The 13,297-nt window shown below is 61.2% G+C and overlaps 1 protein-coding gene across 1 annotated transcript in view; it reads right to left on the reverse strand.

Annotated features, from left to right (window-relative positions):
- Positions 1-12,014, reverse strand: part of GNG7 (G protein subunit gamma 7) — a 113,899-nt gene extending 101,885 nt beyond the window's left edge. Inside the window, exon 1 of the mRNA XM_032359067.1 lies at positions 11,931-12,014. The gene's annotated coding sequence lies outside the window, so the exon portion shown is untranslated. The remainder of the gene's footprint in view (positions 1-11,930) is intronic.
- Between the last annotated feature and the right edge of the window lie 1,283 nt (positions 12,015-13,297).

The following is a 13,297-nucleotide window of genomic DNA, read 5'->3' on the forward strand; positions in this document are numbered from 1 at the left end:
CCAAAAGGAAACCTTGTCCCCATCAGTGTCACTCCCCACCCCTTCCCAGCCCCCGGCCCCCGTGAGCCCCCTTCCCATCCAGGGAGGAGCCTTGTCTGGACGTGTCACACGCGTGGACTCACACCCCGTGTGGCCTTCTGTGTCTGGTCCCCTCCCTGAGCGTCGTGGGCTCGGGGTCCGTCCCCAGGGTGCCTTACTCCTGCCCGTGGCTGGGGAACGCTCTCACGTGTGGGGGACCCACTGTGTGTATCCCTTTGTCTGTCCATGGACCCCTGGGTTGTTTCCACTCGGAGGCTGTTGTGAGTCCGGCTGCTATGAACACGGTGGGCTGGTGCTGGTGTGGACACAGGTTCCCATTTCTCTTGGGTGGACACCCGAGTGGAATCCCTGGGTCAGACGGACGCCCCGCGTTGAACTCTTCTCAGGAACCACCCAAACGTCTTCCAGAGCAGCCGCCCCTCGCGCTTCCCCAGCCCCGTGGGCCCGTGTTCTCCTCATCCTTCTCAACGCTGACGCGCGCCCGTCTGCTGGGTTCTGGCCGTCCTGGTGGGGTGGCGACGTGCTGTCTCGCGGTGGTTCTGATTTGCATTTCCCGGACAGCTAAACCACAGTGAGCGCTTTTCACGTGAGACCAGTAATTTTTAAATCTGTTTACAATGTTTATTTTAAGTAGGCTCCATGCTCCATATGGGGCTTGAATTCAAGATCCTGAGATCAAGAGTTGGCCGAACACCAAGATGACCAATTATTTTTGCTACCAGGAAGCCGGTACCCGGGAGCCGGCTCCACACTAGAGGAAAGCGTGGCGGTCCATCCCCGAGACAGAAAAATCCTACTCAAGATGCAGGCGGGGCAATCAGGAAGAGCTACGAAGTGGGGGAGCCCTGGGGCTGGGGTCCCCGATTCTGAACCTCGGCATACTCCTCGGAAGACAGGACCCCAGACGGGCACCTCGGGGAGTTGCTCTGGGGGTCAGCGCAGCCCAGGACGGAAATCGCCGCATACAGCGGGGAGTGAGACATGAGCCGCCGGCAAGTCACCTTGACCTGGAGCAGGAGAAGGGGGGGGAGGGTGCGAGACGCCAACCAACAAAATGGAAGCACGGCGTAAAGGACACGGGCTGGGGGACTGCAGACAGGGGCGGCTGGGAGTCCTGCAGGCTCAGTGTCGGGCACTGGAGAACACTGGACGCAGGGGGGTAGGTGAGAGCAGGGGCGAGGCAGAGAGGCGGCCCCACGGCCCCACGAGGGGCAGGCGGACAGCGACACAGCGGGCCTGCGCAGAGGGCATTCCAGGCCAGGGAAACGGGGCCGAGACCCCGGGGGCGCCAGGGAGAAAATTCAGCCGTGCTGAGAAGGCTGCCCCGGGCGGGCTGGGCGGGCTGGCGCCGGGACGTGCCAGCCGAGGCTCCCGGGCAGAAACGGGGATGGGGGAGGGGAGCCGCTGAATGGAATCAGCCAGAGGAGCTCGAATCCTGCTCCCGGGCTGGGCGGTGAGCAGCCCCGAATGGACAGACGCCCCAGCAGGCAGAGAAGCCCCAAGGACAAGCTTCCTGGACGGCCCCGGGGTGCCCCCCGTCGCATCCCCAGCAGCGGGGAGGGTCTGTCCACGCAGGAGCCCGCGCACATCCCCGGCATCACACTCACCACGGCCCGAAGTAGATGCAAGCCCAGGACAGACAACGCGACGTATTCAGACAACGGAATGCCGCTCGGCCATTGGATCTGAACGTGGACGCACCCCGAGCCCACGACGACGCTCGGGGACGGCCCAGACACGGACGCCCCCACGGCGCGTGGTTCTGCGGGTCTGCACAAGCGCCTCCACGGACGGGAAGGGGGCTCGTGGGCGCTGGGGGCCGGGGGCGGGGGTGGGGGTGGGGGGGGTCCGTGCTTTGTGGGGACAGTCTCCGCGTGGGGAGATGGAAGGTTCTGGAGAGGAGGGTGGGGTGGCTGCAGGCGGGGTGAGTGTGCTTCCCGCCGCTGAGCCGTGCGCTCCGAGACGGTTAAGGGGACACGCGGCTGGCTCGGCCGGTGGGGGGTCCCACTCTTGCTCTCAGCTCAGGTCATGATCTCGGGCTGTACGGCTGAGCGCTGTGTTGGGCTCCTGGGAGGCCGGGGGGCGGGTGTCTGCTTGAGTTTCCCTCCCTCTGCCCCTTCTCCTGCCCTCAGCTCACGTGCTTTCTCTCTAAAATAAATTTTTTTTTTTTTTTTAAAGAGAGAAAGAAATGGTTAAGATGGTGAATTTGATGTTATGGGTAATTCGGGCAAAATGGGTGCCGGGGGAGCACCTGGGGGGCTCTGTGCATTGAGCCTCTGCTTTTGGCTCAGGTCAGGGTCCCAGGGTCCTGGGATCGAGCCCCGCATCGGGCTCTCTGCTCAGTGGGGAACCAGCTTCCTCCTCTCTCTCTCTCTGCCTGCCTCTCTGCCTACTTGTGATGTCTCTCTGTCAAATAAATAAATAAAATCTTTCAAAAAAAACAAACAAAAAAAGATCCTAAGGAAAAAGAAAGGAAAGGTTGCGGGGAGCGAGGTGGGAGTCCGGAGCCGCGCTGAGCGGAGGCAGAAGAAGTAAGGGACATGTCTGGTGAGTGACAGATGCTCCACAGCTCACAGGTCCCTCCCCCTGGAGGCAGGGGGCACTCGGGGGACGGCCACACCCCAGCACCTGGCCCCATCCCGGGGCCGGTGGCTGAGCATCCCGGGGCCGCTGAGCCAAAGGCCTCGGTGCAGCCGCGCCGCTCGCTGCCCCGGGCGGCTGGCGGGAGCCCGTCCTTCCTGCGGGGTGGCTCCCGCCGCCGCTGCCCGGCTCTACTTTCAAAGGACACCCGAACACCTCCCCACAAAAGAGCCTGCTTTCCAGCAATCCTCGGCTTTCCTGGAAGCCGCATGGACATGTGAATGAGACCCACCGTGTCCCTCTGGGCGCAGGCTGACCGGCTGGGAAGGCGGGAGCACCAGGGCCACAGACAGTTTCTGGCCTTGGGCCGCATGGGTCCCAACTCTGCCCCCAGATCTAAAGCTCCCCTTCCTTTTATTAAAATGGGGCACTGGCGCAGAGCTGTGACAAACGCTCAGGGCCGGCTTACGCCCGTCTCCGTCACAGGCAGGGGGACCCAACGCACGGGTTTGGGGCAGGTGGGACCCACGAGTCTCAGGTCAGAAGGGGGAGGGCTCTCCCCAGCTCTCTGCAGCGTCCACGGCCACAGCACGTGAGACGATGATTTCTAACTCCCCCGGATGATCTCCGGCTCAGCCCGCAGAGGGTGCGGGAGGGCCCCGGTGAGGACGGACGGCACAGCTGGCAGGACAGAGGACTGGGAACCCGGTATGGGAGAGTGAGGTGTCCCGGGCCCCGGGGCTCCCTCCGCACAAGGAAGGACGCGCATCCAGGCCTCTGAGCACCTGGCAGGTGGGCAGACACGACCTGGGACGGGGGGCCAAGGTCAACACCATCACTGATGTTCTGCGGCATCAGGGACCGCTGGTGTGATGTGCCGAGGGGTCCTCCGCACTGTGCGCTCCGCCCCAAAACCTGTAACCCTGGTCTGATCACAAGGAAACATCGGACAAACCCAGACTGGGGGTCGCTGTGCAAACTTCCTAACCAGGTGTCTGTCCTCAAGACTGTCCAGGCACGAAAGGCAAGGAAGGTCAGGGAGGCTGTGTCAGCCCCGAGGGCTGAGTGCCACGGGGGGTCCCAGGGCAGAGAAGGACGAGAGAGGGAATGCCGAGAAATCCCGACGAAGGGTGGGCTTCGGCTGATAGCAACGTGCACAGGTTAACTTCCGAGGGCAGCGCGGGTGCCGGGGGAAGACAGGACGCTAGCTAGCGCGGCGGTCTGAGGGGCACGTGGGAACTCTCCGCAGCGCCTTCGTGACTTTTCTGACACCTAAAATTAGCCCAGAGTCAAAATGTTATCGAAGGAAAAAAAGCAAGTCTCAGAACGCAGCGTACGATCTTTCTCAGAGGCCCTCTCGGGCCCTCAGCTGGCCCACTTCTCGGGAGGGGGCTGGGAGCTGACAGCGGCGGGGGCCGGGCACGGCTGGGGCCAAGGCCCCCTGTCCTCCCGAGCCCCAAACCCACAGACAGTGGTCAGAGGCCTGTGAAGGCTGTGGCCATGCCTTTGTTGCCTTTACACAGAGCGGAGGGGCCCCTGGAACCCTCCCGTGAGACACAGAGACAGAGAGAGAGAGAAGACGGGGCGCCAACCTGTTCCTCAGGCAACAGGGAGCGTCCGGCCACCCACAAAGCCCCCCAACCCCATTTCCTCCCAGCGGCCTCTCGCTGCCGACTGAAACACCCGTGCCTCCCCAGAGCAGCAGGAGACAAAGGCAAAGAAAACAAAACAAACCCCCGTCTCTCCCCGTGGCCTCGAATATTTCAAACTCAGCCTACCTGAAGGAGGAACGCTTGCCAGCGTCCAGCCTGAAGGCCCCGGCGTTTCTGAGCTCGGCGGGCGTGGAACAGAGACCCGTCCTCGGCTCCGGATGATGGAATTCTCTGCGACCCGCTGGGGGTTCAAGCCTGGCTCCGGGCAAACTGTCGCTCCTGGACATCGTTCTAAAACAGCCGCCCCCTGCCTGGCGTCAGAACTGCCCGTCGGATTGCGTGTTTGGAAGACCACTGCTTCGCGGCGCCGCTGTTTCACGCCCTCGATAGGCTTTTTCGGTTTACAGCTAAAAGCCCTGAGCACGAGACATCTAGATGCAGTTTTACGTTCGTGCGTCTTTAAGCAACGTGATAATAAACATAACCGGCATTCTCTAATGGGTTCTATTTGGAGCTCTCGGACGCCACGGTTCATCAGATCTAAGAGGCCGTTATTTCTAAGATCGGCTGTTACGTCTCGTGACGCTAAAGAGAATAAATAATCAGTCTCACTAAGTATGGCACGCTGCGATGGGGAAAAAATCACCCTCCGCGTCTGTCCCCACATCGTTAACCTCTGCTCAACCAGGAGGCTGTGGCGGTGCAAGCTCCCAGCAAGACCGCACCAGAGGCGACTCTGGTGTGAAGCGTCATCGGCTCTCCCAAGACCGGGCTAAAAGGAACGGATAAAGCTGAACTATGAGATCCCAAGTTCAAGTCCCAGCACTGCCATGAACCCACGAAACCAGGCCCATTCCCTCATCTATAAGTCCGCCCGTTAGGCCAGCAAGGCGGACTGACTTCTTCCGGAGGGGCCAGAGAACTGGCATTCTTAGGTTTGCAAGCTACACAGCCTCCGATGTTACAGCCTGAAAGTCACTGTAGGCAACATGTCAATGAACGTGCGTGCCTCCGTGACAATAAAACTATCGGCGGACAGTAAAACCCGAATCCTATATCATTTTCACACGTCGTGATACAGTACGCTTCCTTTGAGTTTCTTTTTTTTTTCTCGAAACCACTTCAAGTGTAAAAACCATTCTCAGCCCAAGGGCCACATGGAAACAGACGGTGAGCAGGCTTTGGCCCGGGGGCCATGGTTTGCTGCCTCCCGAACTGGGCAGTCTAGGGGGCTCTTCTGGAACTGACTTTCTGAGACTTTCGATCCATATTCTCAACCGCACACACCCAGTAGCTCTAAAAACCACCCACATGTCCTAATGCTAAGCTACGCTCATGTGCCTTTAGAGGTCTAATCTTCTCCTAAAGCTTCCCGAGTCACTTCCTACACCTGTGAGGTCCAGTATGGGGCCCCGAGCGCCGGAAATGGGGCTCGTCATGAGATGTCCAACTCTAGGGGTGCAAAGTGCACACCGGATCTTGAAGACGTCACACGAAAGAAAGGGGTCAGAGCTCACTCGCACCTTCGTCCCACCGACGACGCACGGAAACGCCAGTGTCTTGGGTATAGCAGGTGATGGAAAGTGTCTCATTAAAATTGGTTTCACCTATTTCGGTTTTTGGAAGGCGGCTAGTCGGACGTGTACAATTACGTACGAGGCTCGAATCTCATTTCCCTTCCACAGCAGGATTTCCCGGAGGGAGGACGAGGAAAAATAATTCACAGGAAACGCCACAGCCTAGAGTCACACCTGCCCCAGCAGGCCCTCAGGGCTACGGAGCCGCTCTTACCACTGGGCCATAAAAAGACAAGGGCCGACGTGGGAGGGACGAACTGCTGGGGCACAGAAGATTGTTTAGGGCCGTGAAACTATCCCGTGTGACACCGTAATGGTGGACACGTGACTTTATACATCTGCCCAAACCCGCGGACCATACCAACGGCGAGTCTCGGTGTCACCTACAGACACTAGGGGGTCACGACGTGTCCGTGTAGGTTCACTGACTGTAACAAATGTCCCGCTTTCACGGGGACGTTGATAATGCAGGAGCCTGGCAGGGGGGACCTGGGGTATATGCGAAATCCCTTCTGCTCAATGTTGTTACGAACCTGAAACTGCTCTTAAAAACAGTCTATGAAAAAAACCCAAACATACCTTTTCACTTTAATGCAATCACAGACTCATAAAATCTTATTTGAAATATTCTCAACTGGGGGTGATTGTGTCCCCAGGGGACACTGGGCAGCGTCGGGGGACACCTGTGTCTGTCATGACTGGGGGTGCTCCTGGCCCGGAGGGGGTGGGCTCAGGGGGCTGCTCGGCCCCCAGCAGTGCCGAGGATGGCCCCACAGGGAGGAAGCTGACCCAAGTGTTAGCAGGGCCGCAGGGGAGACCCTGAGTGAAATGACATCGAAGATTCAGCCCTGCCTTGGGGCTTGCACGAGGGGTACTCTGCACCCCCACCTGTCCCCCGGCAAACCTGTCGGCGCGAAGCTCGTCCCTGGCCTGTCCTACACACGGGGTCCCCACGTCCCCATCTCTCCACCCCCGGAAGCTTCCCTTCCCGCAGCACCTGTGGAGCTCACAGGATACCCAGGCCTGGGCCTGTCTCCACCATCCCCAGGGACCCCCACTCAGAGAGCCAGGCCAGGGACAGAATGGCCCTGGGTCCCCCGTCTCCACGCCTCCCCACGCATGCACACAAGCATCTCATTCACGTGGCACTCCCGGTGCCTGGCACCCGCTCTGACGCTTAAAATAGGCACACAAGCAGCCTTTGTTGGGCAGAGGAAGGAAGGCAGGCAGGCAGGCAGGCTTCAGACAAAGGAGCCAGCAAACCGCACCATCCAGGAAAGGGGGCCTGTGCTGAGCGGGTGACGGGGAGGGGCCGGAGGGGCGGGTTTCTGCAGGCAAAGTGAAGGTCACTGGGGAAAGGTGAGGCGGGGCCAACTCCCGTGGTGCCACCCAGGCCGCCTGGGGCATTTCAATTCTGTCAAGTGGGTGATGAGTTGGACGAGGAGGCAGGGCCATGACATACACACCGCGCCTCACGGAGCGGATTCTGGCGGACGGAGCTGCCCACCTGGGCGGGCCGCAAGGCCACCCACCTGCCAGGATGCGTGGCGGCCGGAGACCACGAAGCACTTAACTCAAGCGGAAAAGAGACGGGCAGGACCTGGAGGGCTGACCCCCAGGCTGCCCCCAAGCTTCAGTTCAACAGGCCACCAAGTGCCAGGAAAGAGCCACTTAAACAGCAGCTCGATTGTTTGCTGCCAAAATGGGGCGGGGGGGGGCAGCCCAGAGTCCAGCCAGGGGAAGGGGAGAGCAAGCGTGTCTGTTCACGGGTGGGCTATTACTCACCCAGGAACGGGAGCGAGGCCCCCACGCGCGGCCCCGGGGGCGGCCCCCGAGCCCACCACGCGCAGGGAGGGACCCAGACACAGAAGGCCACACGGGGTGTGAGTCCACGCGTGTGACACGCCCAGACCAGGGTCCTCTGTGGACGGGCCCCGGGCGGGGAGACCAGGAGTGATGGTTAATGGTTACAGGGATCCTGTATGAGTGACGGAAGGCTCCAAAGGTTCATGCGGTTGGCTGCACAGCTCCGTAGCCTGCCCCCCAAAACTGAACTCTGTAACTTCCCCCCAAAACTGAACTCTACGCTTAAAATGGCTGAATCTCACGACACGGAAACTGTACTTCTATTGAAAAGAATGAACAGCAGTAAGATCCTCCCCTCTGCTGGGTTCTCAAGGAAAAGTAGTAGCCGTTTCGGAAGAGTCTCAGAGCTGCCCAAAGCCGCCCTGCGTGCCAGCTGGCAGGGTGGACGAGGAGGGTGGGGGCCACCACCACCACCACCCCCAGCTCCCGAGGACAGGCCACTCCGTCTTTGCAGCTCCCCCAACTGGTCCCTAAGGTGTGCTGGGTGACAAACGCCATGGTTTTCCTCTGGAGCCTGGAGAGCAAGAGGCCAGGCTGGAGGCGGCACGAGAGAGAAGCAACGAAAAGCCAGGTCCAGAACTGTGGGCAAGGACAGCAGGAAGCGCGGGGAGGCCCCCGGAACCGCAGACGCCAGCCACCACGGACCCGAGCGTGCGGGCGTCCGGTGGGCGCCAGAGAAACCTTCCTGAACAGAGGTCCCGGCGGGCAGTCACCTGCTGGCCGCTACTGCAGGGCACAAAGGAGGGCGGGGGTAGCTCTGCATCAGTACCCAGCAACCGTGCAACCGTCCTGGTAACCGTCCTCTCTAGAAAGCTCCAGAAACTTCCAGAGCCCTGGAGGCCACACACAACGGCCCTTTTGTAGGAAACTACAAAGGGCTTCGAGAATGGGAATGACCTAGTAAATGCCATGTTAAGGACTCTTCTTGGTTTCCAGATGCAAATGAGAAACTTTGTAACAACACCTTGAACAGAAGCAGCAGCTTTTTACTCTACTACGCGTTGTACACAAATATCGCGCCCGTTCAGTAAGCGCGAAGCTGAGCCCGAGTTGGGCAATTCATACCCCGTCGTCCTTCCCTTCAAACCCAGGCCCCGGGCAGCGGGCAGCGGGCAGCGGGCGAGGGCAGAGGACGGCATCGGTCACTGCACACTTTCTAAGTAAGACCAGGAATCGCCCACACGACCTCGGCATCTCCGCAAACCTCGTGCGCTGGGTTAAAAACCGGGAAACCACCCCGGAACCTTGGCATCTCCCAGGGCTTGTGACTTAGCGGTTCATCCCGTGCGTGCGACCCCCGTAATGTTCAGAAGCCACACGGAAGACCCACCGAGAGAGAAGCCAGCATTGCTAAGCTCCTCGGGAAGCATTTTTCCTCTCAAATCCCAGCACCCGATGACTTACAGAGCCACCCCAGGTATAAACGGAGATGTGGTCTGCGGAGGGGAACATAACCTCGTTTTGCCTAAAACAGGGGGTCTCTCCTGGGGTGACTCTGCACCGAGGGGGCGCCGGGCAGTGTCCGCGGATGGCTGTGGCCGTCATGAATTTGCGGCTGCTGGCATGGAGTGGGTGGGGTCAGGGAAGCTGCCCAGCACCGCCCCCAGTGCCCAGGACGCCCCCCAGACTGCGACCCCTCCCCAATGTCAGCAGTGCCAAGTGGAGACCCGGCTCCGTCATGTGAGCCCCGGCTGTCGGAGTTCATACATGCAACGACTGTGTAACTGTGGCCCGGTGGTCCCCTTTGGGGTACACACTGCAATGGCCCCTGGGGGTACACGGAAACCACAATGACCCACGCATGCAACCTTCTCTTAAGCACATGTGCCGTTTCTGGAAAAACCTTCAGAATCTCCTAGTTTCAGACCCTTCCTCCTTTCTACTTTCTCCTTACTTTTAACGACAGGGACTTCCCCCACCCCGCCCCAGAGATTCTTTTTTAAAGCTCCAGGGGTGCTCTGCGTACCCCAAGGCTACAGCACTGCAGTCAAGCTCCAGCTGATGCCTTCCCTCCCCGGCCCCTCCCTCTGTGACAACCCAGTAATTCTACCCACCCACCTTCCCCCTCCCAAAAAAACCCCTTAATTTAGAACATTATTATCAGCGTCTCACGTCCCCCTGCCATGTGCCAGGAGCGCGCTGGGTGCGTGCCTTCCCTCGTCTGACCCCCGGCAGTCCCGTGAGGGGCCGCTACTGCTTTCCGACTCCCGGCTCCGGCTCCGTTTCGCGGGGCAGCCAAGTAAACTCCCAGGCGCCCAAGGCCCAGCCTGCCGTGCGCAGCCCGCCACACCCTTTGTTTCCGCAAGACCGGGGCCCGCGACCCCGCCAAGTTTGTGAACTGGGCATCCCTGCATCCCGACACCCAGCAACAGTCGTGGCCCTCGAGCCCTCGAGCCGCTGTTCATCACGCCTGTCCTCCCCACCCACCGTCCAGCCCCCAGCAGCCCCCGCTCGCCCCAAAACACAAGGCGCCACCCACATCCCTCAATACCATCATCCCCCAAACTCCCACCTTGGTTCCTCGTTCCTGAGCCCAGAAATTCCTGGAAAAACTCGGTCACCGCCACGACCCGTTCTGCTTACACCCTGCGTCCTAGAAGCTGACCTCCCAAAGTGTGTCGGACCCCCTTGTCCTCCAGCTCACGGGAGCCCAGGGGTTTCTGCACCAAATGGTTAGCCCCGCAGAGCCTCCACAATCCTTGTAACTGACTTCTAACCAAGACCCCCCACTTCCTCCTGACTCGTCGTCCTCCCCCAAAACCCCAGCACCAGGTTTCAGAGCCCTCCATCACCACGGGCCTCAGACCCCAACCCTAACCCCAGCAGAGAGGGGCCTGACCCTCCCAATGTGCCCCCTTTCTGTGCTCCCCCTCCCTGGGGTGGCCTGAGTCACTCCCCCAGGTCCCAGCTCCACCCCTGGCTGCACACCTGTCTCCTTCCCCCCTGCCTGCGACCCCCAACTCCCAACGAAGCTCCCTCCCCAGCTCACGTCCACTTTCAACTCACCCTCCCCAGACCTCCACCCCAATCTGACTCAGACCCCAACTACAGCCCCAGTCCCCTCCTCCCTCTGACCCCCAACTCCAGCCTGGATCCCCAGCCCCCGCCCCTTCCTCACTGACCGGGACGCCCAACTCCAGCGGAACCCCTCCCCCCACCCCCTCCCCCCGCCCCGCCCCCTACCACAGCCCCTCCTTCACTGACCGCGACCCCCAACTCTAGACCAGACCCTGGACCCAGCCTCTTCCTCACTGACCAGGACCCACAACTCCCGCGGACCCGCGGGCCACAGCCCTTTTCTCACTGACCGCGACCCTCAACTCCGGTGGACCCCCCCACAGCGCCTTCCTCGCTGACCGCGACCCCCAACACAGGACCGGAGCCCCCCCACAGCCCCTTCCTCGCTGACCGCGACCCCCAACTCCGGCGGACCCCCCCACAGCCCCTTCCTCGCGGGCCGCGACCCCCAACACAGGACCGGAGCCCCCCCACAGCCCCTGCCTCGCTGACCGCGACCCCCAACTCCGGCGGACCCCCCACAGCCCCTTCCTCGCTGACCGCGACCCCCAACTCCGGCGGACCCCCCACAGCCCCTTCCTCGCTGACCGCGACCCCCAACACAGGACCGGAGCCCCCCACAGCCCCTTCCTCTCTGACCGCGACCCCCAACTCCGGCGGACCCCCCACAGCCCCTTCCTCGCTGACCGCGACCCCCAACACAGGACCGGAGCCCCCCACAGCCCCTTCCTCTCTGACCGCGACCCCCAACTCCGGCGGACCCCCCACAGCCCCTTCCTCGCTGACCGCGACCCCCAACACCGGACCGGAGCCCCCCCACAGCCCCTTCCTCTCTGACCGCGACCCCCAACTCCGGCGGACCCCCCACAGCCCCTTCCTCGCTGACCGCGACCCCCAACACAGGACCGGAGCCCCCCCACAGCCCCTTCCTCTCTGACCGCGACCCCCAACTCCGGCGGACCCCCCACAGCCCCTGCCTCGCGGACCGCGACCCCCAACACTGGACCGGACCCCCGGCCCCAGCCCCTTCCTCGCTGACTCCGACCCCCAACTCGGTCCGCAGCCAAATCGGAGCCCTCCCAGGGCGCCTTCCCCGGGCCGCCCCGGCCTGCTCTCTGCCCGGGCCGCGCCCCTGCTCCCCCGGCCCGAGGCGGGGGCGGCAGACCCCGGCCCGGCCCACGGGTGCGCGCGCCCTTACCTGCGCTCCGGCCGCCGCGGCCGCCTCAGCCCCGCCGCGCAGCCGAACCCGCAGCCTCGCCGGCGAGCGCCCGCTCCCTCCGCGGGGCGGGGCCGGGGCGCGGGGGACGGGCACTGGCAGCCAGCGTGACCAATCAGGAGCCCCGACGGCGGGAGGCTCCGGCCGGGGCGGGGCATGGGGCAGGCAGCGGGGTAGGCTGCACCCAGGCTAGGGGGCGGGGCAATAGGGCGTGGGCGGGGCAAGGGGCGGAGCGCTGAGTGGCAGCGCCGCTAACCACCCGCGAGCGGGGACCGCGTTGAGGGGGGCGGAGCTATGCTGATATGCAAATAGACCCTCTGTGGCGGACTCCGCCGCCAGTGACGAGCGGATTTCCAGAGGTGACTAGGTGACGTCAGTGGGGTGCGAGGCGATTCGCGAGCCTAGCTCCTGGGCCTCACTTTCGGGAGAAGTATATCCCTTCCTCATAGATCGCTTGACCTGCGGGGCAATAACAACTTCCCCATTATTTTGAACCTTCTGCATAAGTCTAAGAGGTGAAATTACATTGTCCCCATTTTACAGAGGTGGTAATTGAGTCTCAGAGAGGTTAAACCCAAGGTCATTTGCCCAAGCCTGTCTCATAATTTCCAGCGTTTCTCAATTTCCGAATTCCTGGGCCTGGATCTAAAAAAAACAGGTTCATAGGGGGCCTGGGTGGCTCAGTGGGTTAAACCTCTGCCTTCGGCTCAGGTCATGATCTCAGGGTCTTGGGGTCCGCCCCACATCTGGCTCCTTGCTCAGTGGGGAGTCTGCTACTTCCACTCTCTCCCACCTCTGGTCGTGCTCTCTCTCATGAATAAATAAAATCTTTAAAAAAATGATTTAGAAAAGTGAAAAAGCATGTTCCTTGGCCCTCACCCAGACTGAATGATCCAGAATCCCATGGAACCCTGGAATGCATATCTTTAAAAAGCTCCCCTGGTGATGTTGGAAAATGTATGGTATGTCTCCAAAAGCATTGACAGTCAGGGAGGGGAGGATTTCTTATAAAAAGATGAAACCACCAGATGCCAGGACTCCTAGAACTTCGTGCAGGATACTGATACTCTGTGATCTGAGCCTCTGGCCTCCCAGCTGAGCACCCCAGGGCTCCTGCCATCCCTGTAATCCCCTGCAGTGCACAGAGAAAACCAGGAGCCTGGGAGCCAGCATCTCACTCCCCAGCCCCCATCTTTATGTAAAGATGGCATTGTTCCCCAAATAAGGGTCACAAACTGCTGGCCCACAGGTGGGATATGGCCCCCAAATCCTTTAAAAATGTAAATCCATTGTTACCATTTAAAAATAAGGACACTTCAGGGTGCCTGGGTGGCTCAGTGGGTTAAGCC

This window comes from Mustela erminea, chromosome 1 (assembly GCF_009829155.1).
Source record: "Mustela erminea isolate mMusErm1 chromosome 1, mMusErm1.Pri, whole genome shotgun sequence".
In the NCBI taxonomy this organism is placed as follows: domain Eukaryota; kingdom Metazoa; phylum Chordata; class Mammalia; order Carnivora; family Mustelidae; genus Mustela; species Mustela erminea.